Source organism: Balaenoptera ricei, chromosome 3 (assembly GCF_028023285.1).
Source record: "Balaenoptera ricei isolate mBalRic1 chromosome 3, mBalRic1.hap2, whole genome shotgun sequence".
Taxonomy (NCBI): domain Eukaryota; kingdom Metazoa; phylum Chordata; class Mammalia; order Artiodactyla; family Balaenopteridae; genus Balaenoptera; species Balaenoptera ricei.
The window spans coordinates 138,783,099-138,795,979 of NC_082641.1; the positions used below are offsets into that span (position 1 = coordinate 138,783,099).

The 12,881-nt window shown below is 42.1% G+C and overlaps 1 protein-coding gene across 1 annotated transcript in view; it reads right to left on the bottom strand.

Annotated features, from left to right (window-relative positions):
• RNF145 (ring finger protein 145) overlaps positions 1 to 12,479 on the bottom strand; it is a 72,124-nt gene extending 59,645 nt beyond the window's left edge. Inside the window, exon 1 of the mRNA XM_059917608.1 lies at positions 12,147 to 12,479. The gene's annotated coding sequence lies outside the window, so the exon portion shown is untranslated. The remainder of the gene's footprint in view (positions 1 to 12,146) is intronic.
• Between the last annotated feature and the right edge of the window lie 402 nt (positions 12,480 to 12,881).

The following is a 12,881-nucleotide window of genomic DNA, read 5'->3' on the forward strand; positions in this document are numbered from 1 at the left end:
CTTCAGGACACTGGTCCACAAGAGACCTACCAGCTCCACGTAATACCAAACGGCAAAAATCTCTCAGAGATCTCCATCTCAACATCAAGACCCAGCTTCACTCAACGACCAGCAAGCTACAGGGCTGGACACCCTATGCCAAACAACTAGCAGGACAGGAACACAGCCCCATCCATTAGCAGGGAGGCTGCCTAAAATCATAAGGCCACAGACACCCCAAAACACACCACCAGACGTGGACGTGCCCACCAGAAAGACAAGATTCAACCTCATCCACCAGAACACAGGCAATAGTCCCCTCCACCAGGAAGCCTACACAACCCACTGAACCAACCTTACCCACTGGGGACAGATACCAAAAACAACGGGAACTACGAACCTGCAGCCTGTGAAAAGGAGACCCCAAACACAGTAAGATAAGCAAAATGAGACGACAGAAAAACACACAGCAGATGAAGGAACAGGGTCAAAACACACCAGACCTAACAAATGAAGAGGAAATAGGTAGTCTACCTGAAAAAGAATTCAGAATAATGATAGTAAGGATGATCCAAAATCTTGGAAATAGAATAGACAAAATGCAAGAAACATTTAACAAGGACGTAGAAGAACTAAAGAGGAACCAAGCAACGATGAAAAACACAATAAATGAAATTAAAAATACTCTAGATGGGATCAATAGCAGAATAACTGAGGCAGAAGAAAGGATAAGTGACCTGGAAGATAAAATGGTGGAAATAACTACTGCAGAGCAGGATAAAGAAAAAAGAATGAAAAGAACTGAGGACAGTCTCAGAGACCTCTGGGACAACATTAAACGCACCAACATTCGAATTATAGGGGTCCCAGAAGAAGAAGAGAAAAAGAAAGGGACTGAGAAAATATTTGAAGAGATTATAGTGGAAAACTTCCCTAATATGGGAAAGGAAATAGTTAATCAAGTCCAGGAAGCACAGAGAGTCCCATACAGGATAAACCCAAGGAGAAACACGCCAAGACACATATTAATCAAACTGTCAAAAATTAAATATAAAGAAAACATATTAAAAGCAGCAAGGGAAAAACAACAAATAACACACAAGGGAATCCCCATAAGGTTAACATCTGATCTTTCAGCAGAAACTCTGCAAGCCAGAAGGGAGTGGCAGGATATACTTAAAGTGATGAAGGAGAAAAACCTACAACCAAGATTACTCTACCCAGCAAGAATCTCATTCAGATGTGATGGAGAAATTAAAACCTTTACAGACAAGCAAAAGCTGAGAGAGTTCAGCACCACCAAACCAGCTTTACAACAAATGCTAAAGGAACTTCTCTAGGCAAGAAACACAAGAGAAGGAAAACACCTACAATAACAAACCCAAAACATTTAAGAAAATGGGAATAGGAACATACATATCGATAATTACCTTGAATGTAAATGGATTAAATGCTCCCACCAAAAGACACAGACTGGCTGAATGGATACAAAAACAAGACCCATATATATGCTGTCTACAAGAGACCCACTTCAGACCTAGAGACACATACAGACTGAAAGTGAGGGGATGGAAAAAGATATTCCATGCAAATGGAAATCAAAAGAAAGCTGGAGTAGCAATTCTCATATCAGACAAAATAGACTTTAAAATAAAGAATATTATAAGAGACAAAGAAGGACACTATATAATGATCAAGGGATCGATCCAAGAGGAAGGTATAACAATTGTAAATATTTATGCACCCAACATAGGAGCACCTCAATACATAAGGCAAATACTAACAGCCATAAAAGGGGAAATTGACAGCAACACAATCATAGTAGGGGACTTTAACACCCCACTTTCACCAATGGACAGATCATCCAAAATGAAAATAAATAAGGAAACACAAGCTTTAAATGATACATTAAACAAGATGGACTTAATTGATATTTATAGGACATTCCACCCAAAAACAACAGAATACACATTTTTCTCAAGTGCGCATGGAACATTCTCCAGGATAGATCATATCTTGGGTCACAAATCAAGCCTTGGTAAATTTAAGAAAATTGAAATCGTATCAAGTATCTTTTCCGACCACAACGCTATTAGACTAGATATCAATTACAGGAAAAGATGTGTAAAAAATACAAACACATGGAGGCTACACAATACACTACTTAATAACGAAGTGATCACTGAAGAAATCAAAGGAGAAATCAAAAAATACCTAGAAACAAATGACAATGGAGATACGACGACCCAAAACCTATGGGACGCAGCAAAAGCAGTGCTAAGAGGGAAGTTTATAGCAATACAGGCCTACCTCAAGAAACAGGAAACATCTTGAATAAACAACCTAACCTTGCACCTAAAGCAATTAGAGAAAGAAGAACAAAAAAACCCCAAAGCTAGCAGAAGGAAAGAAATCATAAAGATCAGGTCAGAAATAAATGAAAAAGAAATGAAGGAAACAATAGCAAAAATCAATAAAACTAAAAGCTGGTTCTTTGAGAAGATAAACAAAATTGATAAACCATTAGCCAGACTCATCAAGAGAAAAAGGGAGAAGACTCAAATCAATAGAATTAGAAATAAAAAAGGAGAAGTAACCACTGACACTGCAGAAATACAAAAGATCATGAGAGATTACTACAAGCAACTCTACGCCAATAAAATGGACAACCTGGAAGAAATGGACAGATTCTTAGAAATGCACAAACTGCCGAGACTGAACCAGGAAGAAATAGAAAATATGAACAGACCACTCACAAGCACTGAAATTGAAACTGTGATTAAAAACCTTCCAACAAACAAAAGCCCAGGACCAGATGGCTTCACAGGTGAATTCTATCAAACATTTAGAGAAGAGCTAACACCTATCCTTCTCAAACTCTTCCAAAATATTGCAGAGGGAGGAACACTCCCAAAATCATTCTACAAGGCCACCATCACCCTGATACCAAAACCAGACAAAGATGTCACAAAGAAAGAAAACTACAGGCCAATATCACTGATGAACATAGATGCAAAAATCCTCAACAAAATACTAGCAAACAGAATCCAACAGCACGTTAAAAGGATCATACACCATGATCAAGTGGGGTTTATCCCAGGAATGCAAGGATTCTTCAATATACGTAAATCAATCAATGTGATACACCATATTAACAAACTGAAGGAGAAAAACCATATGATCATCTCAATAGATGCAGAGAAAGCTTTCGACAAAATTCAACACCCATTTATGATAAAAGCCCTGCAGAAAGTAGGCATAGAGGGAACTTTCCTCAACATAATAAAGGCCATATATGACAAACCCACAGCCAACATTGTCCTCAATGGTGAAAAACTGAAACCATTTCCACTAAGATCAGGAACAAGACAAGGTTGCCCACTCTCACCACTATTATTCAACATAGTTTTGGAAGTGTTAGCCACGGCAATCAGAGAAGAAAAAGAAATAAAAGGAATCCAAATCGGAAAAGAAGAAGTAAAGCTGTCACTGTTTGCAGATGACATGATACTATACATAGAGAATCCTAAAGATGCTACCAGAAAACTCCTAGAGCTAATCAATGAATTTGGTAAAGTAGCAGGATACAAAATTAATGCACAGAAATCTCTTGCATTTCTATACACTAATGACGAAAAATCTGAAAGTGAAATTAAGAAAACACTCCCGTTTACCATTGCAACAAAAAGAATAAAATATCTAGGAATAAACCTACCTAAGGAGACAAAAGACCTGTATGCAGAAAATTATAAGACACTGATGAAAGAAATTAAAGATGATACAAATAGATGGAAAGATATACCATGTTCCTGGATTGGAAGAATCAACATTGTGAAAATGACTCTACTACCCAAAGCAATCTACAGATTCAATGCAATCCCTATCAAACTACCACTGGCATTTTTCACAGAACTAGAACAAAAAATTTCACAATTTGTATGGAAACACAAAAGACCCCGAATAGCCAAAGCAATCTTGAGAACGAAAAATGGAGCTGGGGGAATCAGGCTCCCTGACTTCAGACTATATTACAAAGCTACAATAATCAAGACAGTTTGGTACTGGCACAAAAACAGAAATATTGATCAATGGAACAGGATAGAAAGCCCAGAGATAAACCCACGCACATATGGTCACCTTATCTTTGATAAAGGAGGCAAGCATATACAGTGGAGAAAAGACAGCCTCTTCAATAAGTGGTGCTGGGAAAATTGGACAGATACATGTAAAAGTATGAAATTAGAACACTCCCTGACACCATGCACAAAAATAAACTCCAAATGGATTAAAGACCTAAGTGTAAGACCAGACACTATCAAACTCTTAGAGGAAAACATAGGCAGAACACTCTATGACATACATCACAGCAAGATTCTTTTTGACCCAGCTCCCAGAGAAATGGAAATAAGAACACAAATAAACAAATGGGACCTAATGAAACTTAAAAGCTTTTGCACAGCAAAGGAAACCATAAACAAGACCAAAAGACAACCATCAGAATGGGAGAAAATATTTGCAAATGAAGCAACTGGCAAAGGATTAATCTCCAAGATTTACAAGCAGCTCATGCAGCTCAATAACAAAAAAACGAACAACCCAATCCAAAAATGGGCAGAAGACCTAAATAGACATTTCTCCAAAGAAGATATACAGATGGCCTACAGACACATGAAAGAATGCTCAACATCATTAATCATTAGAGAAATGCAAATCAAAACTACAATGAGATATCATCTCACACTGGTCAGAATGGCCATCATCAAAAAATCTAGAAACAATAAATGCTGGAGAGGGTGTGGAGGAAAGGGAACTCTCTTACACTGTTGGTGGGAATGTAAATTGATACAGCCACTATGGAGAACAGTATGGAGGTTCCTTAAAAAACTACAAATAGAACTACCATACAACCCAGCAATCCCACTACTGGGCATATACCCTGAGAAAACCATAGTTCAAAAAGAGTCATGTACCAAAATGTTCATTGCAGCTCTATTTACAATAGCCAGGACATGGAAGCAACCTAAATGTCCATCAACAGATGAATGGATAAAGAAGATGTGGCACATATATACAATGGAATATTACTCAGCCATAAAAAGAAATGAAATGGAGGTATTTGTAATGAGGTGGATGGAGTTAGAGTCTGTCATACAGAGTGAAGTAAGTCAGAAAGAGAAAAACAAATACAGTATGCTAACACATATATACGGAATCTAAGGGAAAAAAAAAGCCATGAAGAACCTAGTGGCAAGACAGGAATAAAGACACAGACCTACTAGAGAATGGACTTGAGGATATGGGGAGGGGGTGGGGTGAGATGTGACAGGGTAAGAGAGTGTCATGGACATATATACACTACCAAATGTAAAATAGATAGCTAGTGGGAAGCAGCCGCATAGCACAGGGAGATCAGCTCGGTGCTTTGTGACCACCTAGAGGGGTGGGATGGGGAGGGTGGGAGGGAGGGAGATGCAAGAGGGAAGAGATATGGGAACATATTGTATATGTATAACTGATTAACTTTGTTATAAAGCAGAAGCTAACACACCATTGTAAGGCAATTATACTTCAATAAAGATGTTTAAAAAAAAAAAAAAATAAGTTACCTCAAATAGCTTTCAGATATCCTCTTATCAATCTAATGGATTCTCACATACTACACAAAAACTATGTTACAATGTAAAAAAAGCTCCTTAGACACATCTACTACTTCTAGATATTTAGGAAATAAGCTTTGTATTGTGTTTTCACATGGACTCTCTCAGGTCTGCTCAACTTTAAGACTCTGATGAAATGTTCAGACCTCAAAATTTGTTTATAAAAAGCCCCTGGGCTTCCCTAGTGGCAAAGTAGTTAAGAATCCTGCCAATGCAGGGGACATGGGTTTGAGCCCTGGTCCAGGAAGGTCCCACATGCCGCAGAGCAACTAAGCCTGTGCGCCACAACTACTGAAGCCTGTGCGCTTAGAGCCCGTGCTCCGTAACAAGAGAAGCCACCACAATGAGAAGCCTGCGCGCCATAACAAAGAGCAGCCCCCGGCTCGCCGCAACTAGAGAAAGACTGCACACAGCAACGAAGACCCAATGCAGCTAAAAATAAATAAGTAAATAAATAAATCCCATAAGCTGCATGGCATGGTCAAAAAAAAAAAAAAAAAAACCTCCTAATTCCAAATCTAGGCATTTAACAAAACACCCTATAAGAATACTGTAACCTTTGTCCAATTATCTTGAAAAATTCACTCCTATAAAAATCTTTGAGATTTACGCAGCTTTTTAAAAAGAGGGCAAATTTTAAATAGTTATTACATGAAAAAGCCTAAGTTACTCAATAAGAATTTCATGATTGCACATTTAGCGCACAGCTTCTCGTAGTCTATCCTTTTCCTTATTACTTAAAATCAAAACTGAAGTACTGAATTTATGTGATATAGATACAGTTCAGAGAACTCATGATATAGGTAAAGATAACATTATTTGCAATATTGTTTCCTTGAATCATTAAAATTAAACTTAGTCTGAAATTCCCACAATCTGCCTTCAAAGTAGGAAAAAGCTCATTAAATTCTTCGCCTGACACACAAACATGCTGGCACATGGAAGAAGTCAGGCATTGTGGGTCTGCAGCCTCTGTCTTTGCTTAGCTGTTGATTAGTAGTGGTGGAATGGGGAGAAGAAAAAAAAGGAAGGAAATGAAGGATCTCCCAGACAATCTACTATTTAAAAGGACAATTTGGCGTAATACTGCTTTATATGATACAGCTGCAAATTAATCCAAGGAATTATAGACAAGAGAAGAGAACAAACTGAAGTGGTAAAGGACAATTTTAGGAGTAATGATAATTCTAGATTGTTGGCTCTGACAATATTCTTTTAAGAACTTTGCTGAGAAAGCAAAACACACTTCTAGCTTTGGCAGTAATTTCAGACATTACAGGACAAATGAAAACATTGATTTCTGAAGAAAATTATAGTGACAGATTGCTATGCTATGGTTAAATATTTGTCAGTATTTCCATTTCACCCTCTAATTTTCATAGCTTCCTAGCTCAGATAGCTGGGGGAAAAAAAAGGCAGCTCAACTTGGCAAACCATTAATATAAGTTTTTCAATCACTTAAAAACTGATTTATTACATATCATTCCCACTACCCAAATGTTATGTATATCCTACCAATAATGCAGAATTAACATTTTTATAAATAAGAACTGTAATTCTGATTACTTTAAAAGAACAACACCGCTTTAATAATTTTCCTACATAAGAAAAAGATAATATTGTGAGAGAATCACAACCAAATAGCTGTGTCCTAAGGAGAAAAAAGCGCTGAGAAATAAAATCTCTAATCAACATTTATTACAAATTATGCCATTCAGGAACCTAAATTTCTCAAAGCTCATAATATTATTAAGAAAAAAAATATTCTGGGAAGATATACACCAAAATATTCACATTAACATCCTTTCAACAGTGGCCCTGGGGTGATTTTTATTCCCCTCTATCTTTTTCTGTTTGCCAAATGTTTCAGTATACCCATGTATTACTTGGTGGGGAGCAGCCCACTTGAAAAAATAAATTCTTGGTAAAAAGTGTAATGTAATGTGCCTAAGCTATCTAGATGACTTAAGGAAATACACAGAAAGTAACTACTTACTCTGGTGGTCAAACTGGTAACTCAATGCACTCTTGGAATTCATTTCAAAGTACACAAATGATAGATTTTTGTCACAAACCACCAGTCACCAGTGTGAAAATTACCATGGACCTAGGTAAAAATATCACTGACAGGCTTTATTCTATAATGGAAAAGTATTTTTCCATATTCTAGAATCCAATATAAATCACTACTGCTTTTGTAAGTAACAACAACAACAAAAAGAGACAATTACTGAGTTAATATTTGTGGTCCAGGACTTCCCTGGTGGCTCAGTGGTTAAGAATCCACCTGCCAATGCAGGGGACACAGGTTCGAGACCTGGTCCAGGAAGATCCCACATGCCACGGAGCAACTAAGCCCGTGTGCCACAACTACTGAGCCTGCGCTCTAGAGCCCGCAAGCCACAACTGCTGAAGCCCGCAGCCCTAGAGCCCGTGCTCCACAACAAGAGAAGCCACCTTAATGAGAAGCCTGCGCACCGCGACGAAGAGTAGACGCCGCTCGCCACAACTAGAGAAAGACCGCACGCAGCAACGAAGAGCCAACGCAACCATAAATACATACATACACACATAAATAAAAAATATTTGTGGTCCATATTTATTTCATCTGACTTAGAGCCTTTGTATGTTTTTAATGTTTTCATTATTTTTAACTGTGCCCACTTTCACTATTTATTGTAGCTCTTACAGGGGTAAAGAAAAAAATTTAAACCAATCCTGCATTAGAAATCAAAATTTGAAATGCTAAGGAAAAAAATCTCCCAGTTCTTACAGAGGACCGTATTTCTATTACAAAAGGCCATTAGCAGAATGGTATACATTCCCTCTTAATTACCACTACTCTTGCCTCACAAACAGAACAAGGATAAAAAGAAAATCTTGGGTTCCTAAAGCTATTGATACAAAAGAACATCCAAGACAGATCCCTAAACTCTACTGCCTGCAGAGAACGAAATATCCCATTGAATAACAAATATATTGCTTACTACATGTTTCATTTATTTCTGCATATGAGTGATACTTCAGTACATCACTGGCAAACTGGCCATGTATAGGGGAGGGACATGGAGGAAACAAGTTTAACACACAGAAAACCAAATCTAAAATGTTACCCACAAGAGCTGTGGAAACAAATGAGAGGTGGGGGGAAAACACATTTTGAACCTTTCTGCAGTAGAAGTGCCACATGATAGGGTGGTGACCATCACAGACAAATACCATAAACCACACTCCGGCACCACAAACTAAACCAACACCTAAACAAAATGTTGAAATATATCTTACTTGCAGATACCTGAAATCACTCACATGTGCCAAATGACTAATTTAAAAACGTGAAATAAAAATGTAGCCTTCTCTACTGGGGTAAAGAGATTATTATACCACTAAGATGTTTGGTTCAAGCCTAATTTATCTTTTTCTTAGATTTGTTAGTGCTAATGAGCATATTCTAAGTCAGAGGGAGCTCAAAATTCTCTTAAAACCAAAACAATACCAAATAAGCCTCGAAAATAAGCAGAAGAGCTGAAGGCAAAGAAAATTCAAAGGCCTGACACTCTCTAAAGCCAAGTATATAAGATACTTCCTGCCTTGTTCAGTTACGTACATTTTGCCTTCTGTGCATGATTTTTTTTTAACATCTGTATTGGAGTATAAGTGCTCCACAATGGTGCACCAGTTTCTGCTTTATATCAAAGTGAATCAGCTATACGTATACGCATATCCCCATATCTCCTCCCTCTTTCGTCTCCGTCCCACCCTCCCTACCCCACCCCTCTAGGTGGTCACAAATGTGCATGATTTTTAAATTTCCTCCTTGAAATGTGAAAAGAACTGGGAAAATAACACTCCACCACACCATCTCAGAAAGTAATGAAAACTAAATACGACTCATAGATGCTTTACACAGTAAAACAGCTTTAAAAAAAAAATCCATCCTTTCTTACCAATAACAGCAAAAAAAAAAAGGCTCAACAAAAGCTAACCAGGGCTTCCCTGGTGGCGCAGTGGTTGAGAGTCTGCCTGCCGGTGCAGGGGACTCGGGTTCGAGCCCTGGCCTGGGAAGATCCCACATGCCGCGGAGCAACTAGGCCCGTGAGCCACAGCTACTGAGCCTGCGCGTCTAGAGCCTGTGCTCCGCAATGAGAGGCCGCAACAGTGAGAGGCCCGCGCACCGCGATGAAGAGTGGCCCCCGCTCGCCGCAACTGGAGAAAGCCCTCGCACAGAAACGAAGACCCAACACAGAAAGAAATAAATAAATAAATAAATAAATAAATAAAATTTAAAAAAAAAAAGCTAACCAAAAAGAGGACCAAACGATTTCATTAAATGACATTCCCAGGCTTGGAAGCAGCAAGTTGCTACTTACAAACACAAGGATGTCCTGTACAAGTATAACATTGCACAGTTCATCCTTCACGTTTGTGGTTAGGACACACAGGGGGCCTCATTCTACACTTTCCTGAAAACACTACATTTTGGTTTTGAATATGAAGAAATCAAACAAATCATCAACAATACGAAAAACCTAAGTTTTTAAAGTCATAGCTCTTCTCATCTGCTGAAGAATTATGTTAAATAAGAAAAAGAAATGAAAATGTTATCTTACCCAAAAAATGAACAGAATTCACATCTCCTGGACAAAACAAAGAATGCCATATAATCCAATTTAAAATTATTCAGTACAGTATTAGATAATTTAATGCGGAAAGTTTTTACACCTTTTTCCCTCAGCACAGAAGAAAAACTATCATTCATCATCTTTGTCCAATCCAATTTGAAAAACAAAACAAAATTCTACCATCAGCTAAAGCCAATCTTCAGAAAGACAGATTTTCTGGCTGTCCATATCCCTGAAAATGTCAGAGGGCAGAGCAAAAACCTAAAATCATAAGTAAACTCAGCCAAAAACTTAGATACCAGGGAGAACGCACTTCTTACATAAGCATTGGCACAAGTTTTAAATATAGCTGGCCCTCCCCACTCCCACTCACTGCTAGCTAACTTTGTACCTGATTTCCACATAAACTACTAGCAATTCTGTGGTTTCTGGTCATCTCCAAATCGACAAAGATAAGGAGTCCACTCTGAATACAAGGGCCATCCTTCAACTTAAGCAGCCAGACAGAGGAAATAAAAACTGCTCTCTCTGTCATTGGGCGCTCAGCCTGGGTCATGACTGCAGCACCGACAGCTCATCCTTTGGGCAGGATTCAAGATTCACCAGAACTGCACAGTCCGTATTTTAAAAAATAAAAAGACACAGTCCCTCTCCTTTCCTTTCAAACTAGTTTCCTGTTTACTGCAGACTGCGATGCAAAGCCATCCATTAATCTTTGATGCCTTCTCACTGCAAAGCCCCCTTCCTCTCTCCCCGCACCTCCTCCCCCGCCCCCCACGCCTGCTGATCTCAGTTGCGTTTGAACTATAGTAACCCCAACCCAGCTCGCTGCAAAGCAGGCGCTGCCGCGGGGCTAAGGGATTACGTCCACAAAAACTCTGCCAGGAGAGAGGCCCGTGCCAGGGAGCTCCCCTCCTGTCTGGCCAAGGGTGCTGGCTCGGCCGCGCCACGCACCAAAAAGATTCTGAAGAAAGACACGGGCGAAGTTCTTCATCCCTGAACAGAAAGGGGACCCATTCCTGAAGGAGGGCAAGGGTCTCGGGGTCCTTGGTTGGTAAAAGCATAAGTGGAGGGGGATGCGGAAAGGATGGCAAACGACAGAGGAAGTGATGGGGACAAAAAGGGATGAGGACCCCTTTTACTGTAAAAAAAGGACTGACAGACGCCATGCAGAGCAAATGGGTCCCCACTTGAAGAATGACTTGGCAGGCCTTTCCGCACCCCCAAACAACCTCAAACCGAATGAAAGGGGAGAAGCTGAGTTTGGGGCTGCGTAAACCAAAGAAGACTAGGGTGAAATAAAAGAGGGAGGGAAGCTTGTGAGCAAAGTGGACAAAAACGAAAAAGAAGGAAAGTTGGAAGTGGGAACTGGAAGAAAGGAGCTAGAAAGGAGCAGCTAGGAAAGGGGCAGCTCAGAAAGGGGCTTAAAAAAGGCCCCGAAATGGGGTACTGGGGAGGCGATGGGGGAGCGCTCAGAGCGAGGGCATCTAAGGAATGCCGGGGGAGATGAGAGAGCTCCAGGAGGGTGGAGGGTGGAAAGGCGGCGAACAAGGCCCGGGAGCCGGGAAAGGGGGCTCTAAGCTGGGCCCCGGGAGGGGAGGGCAGAGTCGGAGACAGCCGAAGGGGGGGCCAGGAGGACCGCGGGAGGGACTGGCGGTTGGGAGGGAGAGAGGGGCGCTGCGGGTGAAGAGGGGATGTGGACGCCGCCGAAGCTTGGGAGAAGAGGAGGGAGGCGAACGGGGGAAGGGGCGAAGGGGGAGAAGAGGACAGAGCGGGCGACTGGATGGGGGAAGGGAGGAGGGAAGGGGGAGGGGGGTGAGAGAGGATATGGCATGCGGACCGGGCGCCGGGATAGGAGTGGGCCGGCCGGGGCGGACGGCTCGGTCACCTCAGGCTGCGGCCTCCTTCCCCGCGGGGCAGCGCCGCCGGCGGACAGACGGACTCCGCAACTCCCCGGCTCTCTCGCCTGCCCTCTCCTTCTCGGGCGGTGGCGGCGGGGGCCGGGACGGCGCGGCTCACAGCGGCGGCTCCTCCGCGCCGGGCCTTGGATGCAGCGTCTTGGGAGGCGGCGGCAGCGGCGGCGGCAGCGGCCCGACCCGTGCGGTCACCATCGTACGCGGCGGCAGGCGCTCGCGGGCCGAGCTCTTCAGCAGCCGGCGGCAGCCATGACCCCTTTCGTTCACTCTTCCAGCCCCCGGCGCTCTGCCGCGGCGGTGGCCGCGCTCCCGCGCTCTGCGCCTGCGCGCGGCGCTGCCAGCGCGGCGCGCCCCTCCCCCGCACGGGCGCGCGCGCACACGCGGTCACTCGCAGTCGCTCTGGCCGGGTGGTTCCCGCGCCGCCTCCGGTAAGTGGGCGGGAGACACAAGCCTCCCGCAGCCCACACTGGCGGGCTCCCGCCGCAATGGAGACGCGTACAACGCCGACATCTGCACGCGCACTGTGACACGCGCCATTCTGACACGTGCTGTTTCACACTCCCCAAACACCAGGAGCCACACGCGCTCACACCCATACTTACCTGCCAGGACCACGGGGGAGAGTTGGAAGGGCTGATCCTCACCCGATGCAGCCGCAGGAGCAATGATGCCAGAATTTTTTTTAACTCCCTTACTGACTGGTCTAG